The 6,613-nt window shown below is 42.0% G+C and overlaps 1 protein-coding gene across 1 annotated transcript in view; it reads right to left on the reverse strand.

Annotated features, from left to right (window-relative positions):
* LOC124605600 (proton-coupled amino acid transporter-like protein CG1139) overlaps positions 1 to 5,345 on the reverse strand; it is a 201,212-nt gene extending 195,867 nt beyond the window's left edge. The window contains exon 1 of the mRNA XM_047137392.1: positions 5,274 to 5,345. The gene's annotated coding sequence lies outside the window, so the exon portion shown is untranslated. The remainder of the gene's footprint in view (positions 1 to 5,273) is intronic.
* Positions 5,346 to 6,613: the final 1,268 nt, after the last annotated feature.

Consider the following 6,613-nt stretch of genomic DNA (forward strand, 5'->3'; position numbering starts at 1 on the left):
CTCTACAGTTAATTTTCCCTGTTTTCATTTTCTTTCAGTCTTCAAATTTCGTTATTAGACTCCATTATCAGTAGTCTGCGGATTCTGCACGACCAATCAACTTGCCTCACATAGTCCCACGGAATCTGTTAATGAATTACGTGCACTACTGGAATCTCCAGGGCTCGTACCTATAATGACGGAGTTTTTCCAAGGTAATGAATCAGTCGCGATGTCCCTACATCATCTTCGCAATATTTCCACGGAACTCTACTAGTCATCTTTCATGGAGGATTACGTTTAAAAAAAACAGCAGACACTAAGATACTGAAAAACCGGATAGACACAGTAATTCAATCATTCGTCTCGTATTTGCAAATACGTTCCCTGACGTTGCCACTGACTAGATGCAGTGCACGCTATCGAGGCTACAGTCTGATATCGGATTAACCTCGTTCACTTCTTTACGGCGAAAATGTATAAAGTTTACAATCACAGATAGGCTTTTGAACACACCGTGCTTTCACTGTCTGACACAGTAAAATGTGACACAGTATGTTCTCCAAGGCTAAGGTTATGTGGTGGTAGGAATGGAAGTTTATTACGTTTGTTATACAGCTTCCGCTGTAAATTTTCAAAGCCTTACATGAAACCGACACGGTATGGTTCACAGTAAAACAAACTGCGCAACAAATAGCCATCAAAACATCGCTAAAACGTAAACGGGAAAAGGTGAGACATGCCAGAAAATTTTCTCAGCCTAAAGATACTTCTAAAAATTAGTACTGTTATATTACACAGTTGAGCTGTGAGTAACGCCACGAAATTAAGTTGTCTTATTAAAACCACTACGTATCAAATTAGCCAGATTATGGTATCAGTATATCCAGGGAAATGATTTTCACGGAAGTTTACACGCTGTATGAGATCATGAATCTCCGTTGTTACGGGTTCGACGTACAAGTGATTCAAATGATTATTATCTACTAAAACCATCGCATATAAAATAAAGCGAACAAACGCCGCAATAAGTTCCCATGGTAGTTCGCGCGTTGTATCAGATGATATGCCCCAATTATTGTTATGAGTTCAACGAACATGTGACTCGATAGATATGAGACAATATCAGCGCAAATAATCAGCGGTTCCTGCTATCCTTTTTCTTATAAGAAAACGGGCTGTTGACACACAATCAGCGCATATTCACAAAATATCGTTCTCGTGAAACAAAACTGGCTCTCTATTACCACGAGGTAATGAGTCTTATCGACCAAGGATCTCAAATGGAATAACCACTCCTTGATTTACAGACGCCTTTTGACACCGTACTCACAATCAGATTCTAACAAAATTGCATGCCTACGAAATATCGTCTTAGCAAAGCGACTGCGTTCATGATTTCCCGTAAGAAAGATCGCAGTACATTTTAATCGACGGGAGTGCATACAGTAAAACCTAAGTTACATCTGGCGTTCCCCAGGAACTGTGATAGGCCCTTTTCTGTTCTTGATCTATGTAAATGATTGAGCAGACTTCTTAGATGATTTGCGGATGATACCGTCAATTACAGTCCCGTAAATTCAAAAGAAAATCAAAACGAATGACAAAATAAATTAAATAAATTAGACACGGTATCTGAATGCTACGAAAAGTGGCAATTCAATCTGAACTGTAAAAAAGTACTCCACAGGAGTACTAAAAAAATTCCTTTGACAATAAATGTCAAAAATTTTTGAGGTTGTCGAGTCAGCTGAATATGCAGTGACTGTAGTTAGTATCGACTTAAGTTGGAACATCATACTGAAAAAGTTATAGTTGAAGCGAAGCGAAGACTGTGTTTTATTGGCAGAAAGCAAAGAAGATGCAACAGATTTACTAAAGAGACTGTCTACACTACGCTTGTCCGCGCGTTTCTAGAGCTGTTCTGCGCAGTATGGGATCCTTACCTGACAGGAGTGAGAGGAAACATCGATAAAATTCAAAGAAGAGAATCTCGTTATGTTATCAGCAAATACGTGCAGAAGTGTCCTGGAAATTATAAACGATTGAAATGACAATCATTTAAAGAAAGCCGTTTTTAATTGTGGTGAAATATTTTAGCGAAATTTCAGTCTGTAACTTTATCTTCCAATGTTAAGACTTTTTTTTGCCTCTCACATAACGTAGTAAGGAATTACCATCGAGGTATACTGAGATAAATCAGAGATGGCGCAGAAAAAATTGGACGTTTCTTTTTCTGGAACGCTAACCGGGACTGTTCCCGTATAGATATTGAAAGTGCTATCTTGACTGCTCTCTCCGCCAAACAGCGTGAACATATAGATTTGAAATCGTGAGATTGTTCGAAGGAGGAACCTGAAGATCACACGATTGTGATTGCAGTTGATAAACGTTATCACGTTCATGCAACAAATCTGTGAAAATGTAGTTTTTCTCCAAATGCTCCACATGCACGGTCACTAGTAAGAATATAGTTGTAAAGATAACATTTATTTTGCTAGCACTTACAATGCAAAGAAATAAAACCTGACAACTGGCCTTATGCCAAGAGATATTTGGCAGTCAGTAAAAGCCTACGGGCGTCACTATTAACGTCACTGAAGTTGTTTATGTTACGGTGCAGAAGTGTAGCAGACGGCTGGGAAGAGGTGATGTTGTCTGCTCTGTTTTCTTCGACTGGTTTCTGCCTTTTACTTGGCTATCAACGATTGTTGAATTTGCCTTTGTAATAACAATCAGTGCTAACATTGATTTGTCAACGATACTCTATCCGGCGCAAGTCATTTCATCTGCGCATAACCACAGAAACCTACTTCCATTTGTACCAGCTTACTCTGTTCAAGTCTTGGTTTCCCTCTTCAGATCACCCCTACCTCCCCTCCCCTCCCTCCTAATCCCTCCCCACTTCCAACCATTACGGAAGAATTTATGGTATGTTGCCTTAGGATGTGTGCTACTGACCTATCTATTCTTTTAGTCAATTTGTGTCATTTAACAATTTTCTCCCTGATCGTATTATTACCTCGTAATATTGTATTATCAAATATGACCAGAGACGACATGTACAGTAACAATGGAGGAAAAAAGGAGTCTGAAAAAAAAACGATCAAATGTTTTGTGATCCATGATTTGTGTGGTAGTAAGAAATTCAATAGATTACACCAACATTTGAACCAATTTTGAATGATGTTCTAAATCATGCGCAGCAAAAGAGGTGCGTCAAATGTTTCCCTACTTTCACAAAAAAAATTTGTCACAAAATATTCCACCGATGTTTTTCAGCAGTTTTTTTCGAGTTTTGTTCAGAAAGTGTGATCTTATTGACACCGCATTTGTTTTCGTAGCATCTTATGCTCTTTAAATGTCCTGAATTTAGTATCTGATTGGAATGACACCATTTTAACTGTTAAATATCACTTCTGTGTAACTTTTTATGGGTCTAATAGCAAGACCCTGAAAACATGGACTTTTTGATGCCTCGTTTATCTTCCTAGTGTCTGCTGTTATCGTTATGTCCTAAATTTAGTACTTGATTCGAAGAAAGCCATTTTAAAAATCAAGCAGCACACCAATTGATATTTTATCACACAAAGTAGCTACGCCTTGAAGAGATGAACTTTTTGACAGCTCATTTGCCTTCCTAGCGTCTTCTGCTCTCGAAATGTTCTAAATTTAGTACTCGATTGGAAGGAAGCGTTTTTGATACTTAAATATCACATATCGCACCAATGTAACATTTTAGGCGCAAAATAACAAAGCCTTGAAGAGATAAACGTGTTGACACTTCATTTACATAGTTAGCAGCTGGTGTTTACGAATTATTTCAATTTTCCATCAAATCAATAAATAACTTTTTCTTAATTACCATGATTACTTTTAAACACTTATACATATTTTTTTCTAAACTAGACCTCATGCTTTCCAATTTCACATCCCATTTGTCCGTTTCCCCTCTTCGTTTGACTATGAAAATTCGGACAAAAATTTTCTCTCAGATTACTAAAAATTTTTTCTTAATGACCCTGATGACTTTCAACCAAGTAAAACCTTTATTATAAAATTATACCCCACACTGGTGAGTTTGACACGCCATTTGTTCCAATTCAAATCACTACTGCATCTGTAGAGAAATGTGTATGTTGCCGTCTTCGTTTCCCTCTGTTGCAGAGTATGCAGTGTTCTGACACTTCCGTGCACAGTAAAACGGATCTGGGTACGAGTCCCGGCCAAGCATACTGTTTTAATCTGCCTAAAGTATCAAAATAGCGTACACTCAGCTAGAGACTAAAAAACTGTGTTGCTGCTACGATATTCGGTCACATATATCTTCGTATGTAAATAGATATTCAAGCAGAATTACAAGTAATGAATCGAATTCACACTGTTCACTTTTCGTCCGAACATACCTATTTCTGAGATGTTGTCCTCAGTCCGATTACTAGTTTGATGCAGTCCTCCACGTCCTCCGGATTCTACATCTCAGCATAACTACTGCAGCCTACATCCACTTGAACCTGCTTGCAGTAGTGGAGCCTCGCTACCTCTCTCTCTCTCTCTCTCTCTCTCTCTCTCTCTCTCTCTCTAAATTTCGACTCCACGCACTTGTCTTCATTGCCAAACTGTCGATTTTTCGATACTTCCGGTTGTGTCCTATTAACCTAGAACTTCATTCAGTTAAGTTGTGCCACAAATTTCCTTTCTCCTCAATTCGATTCAGTTCCCCTTTTATTTGCTATCCCACGTTCACATGTTGTCTTCAGCGTTCTTGTGTATCACCACACTTCATAAGCTTCTATTCTCTTCTTGTCTGTACTGCTTATCGTCCACGTTTCTCTTCCGTGCAAGGCTACACTCCACGCAAATACACTCAAAAAATATTGTCTAAAACTGAAATTTACATTTGATGTTAACAAATTTCTTTCCTCAGCTTTTCTTGCTGCTACCAATTTGCGTTTTATATAATCTCTATTGATCTGTACATGTAGATTATTTGGTAATGAAAACAGCGGCCGGACCTGTCTGATCGAGATAGAATTTTGTTTCATCAACGGAGCCTAATAAAGGATAATAACATCGCTTAATAACTATTATACGGGTTGTTAACCCGAGCAGTAAGAAGTTATTACAGCCGCAGAACAGGAATTTGCTAAAATGTGAGTCAAACATTTGCAGCGCGCCGCACACTTCGCCGTAAGTTTGGCGACTCGCGGGGTGACGAATGCCGGGAGACGGCGTTGTAATGGGAACACTGGAGGTGTGGCGGCGCGCCAGCGGCCGGGTATTTGCGTCCTCACCTGGTGCGCCGCCGTGGTGCCGCCGGTGCCGCCGCCGCCGCCGCTGCCAGTTGACTGAGCGCCGAGCGTCGCGACGCCCGCTGCCTGTGTCTGCGGCGCCGCCCCCACCTGCCAGTCACGTGACCCGCCGTGGCCTTCCGCAAGGCACCGTGCCGCGGCCCTCGTGACGTCACCGACACCTGTGGCTCCAGGCGGCACTCGCAGCACAGTTGCGGGGCTGCCCCGATTCTGTTCAGGGGCAGCGAAGTCACGTGTAGCAACGCTACAAGGGACAGTTCTGTTCGAAATGGCTCAAGAACTAACCTACGCTGGTCTTCCAGTTTCACTTTTACATCTTATTAAAAACCGAAGTGCCGGCCGAAGTAGCCGTGCGGTTCTAGGCGCTACAGTCTGGAGAGGAACGCCCGCTACGGTCGCAGGTTCGAATCCTGCCTCGGGCATGGATGTGTGTGATGTCCTAAGGTTAGTTAGGTTTAATTAGTTCTAAGTTCTAGGCGACTGATGACCTCAGAAGTTAAGTCGCATAGTGCTCGGAGCCAATTGGCCAAAAACCGAAGTCAACAAAATCGGAAAACATGCTACACTACTGGCCATTAAAATTGCTACAGCACGAAGATAACCTGCTGCAGACAGGAAATTTAACCGACAGGAAGAAGATGCTGTGATATGCAAATGATTAGCTTTTCAGAGCATTCACACAAGGTTGGCGCCGGTGACGACACCTACAACGTGTTGACATGAGGGTAGTTTCCAACCGATTTCTCATGCACAAACAGCAGTTGACCGGCGTTGACTGGTGAAACGTTGTTGTGATGCCTCGTGTAAGGAGGAGAAATGCGTACCATCACGTTTCCGCTTTTGATAAAGGCGGATTGTAGCCTATCGCCATTGCGGTTTATCGTACCGCGACATTGCTGCTCGCGTTGGTCGACATCCAATGAGTGTCAGCAGAATATGGAATCGGTGGCTTCAGGAGGGTAATACGGAACGCCGTGCTGGATTCCAACGGCCTCGTATCACTATCAGTCGAGATGACAGACATCTTATCCGCATGGCTGTAACGGATCGTACAGCCACGCATCGATCCCTGAGTCAACAGATGGGGACGTTTGCAAGACAACAACCATCTGCACGAACAGTTCGACGACGTTTGCAGCAGCATGGGCTATCAGCTCGGAGACCAGTGCTGCGGTTACCATTCACGTTGCTTCATAGACAGGAGCGCCGGCGATGGTGTACTCAACGACGAACCTGGGTGCACGAATGACAAAACGTCACTTTTTCGGATGAATCCAGGTTCTGTTTACAGCGTCATGATGGTCGCATCCGTGTTTGGCGAC

Source organism: Schistocerca americana, chromosome 3 (genome assembly GCF_021461395.2).
Source record: "Schistocerca americana isolate TAMUIC-IGC-003095 chromosome 3, iqSchAmer2.1, whole genome shotgun sequence".
Taxonomy (NCBI): domain Eukaryota; kingdom Metazoa; phylum Arthropoda; class Insecta; order Orthoptera; family Acrididae; genus Schistocerca; species Schistocerca americana.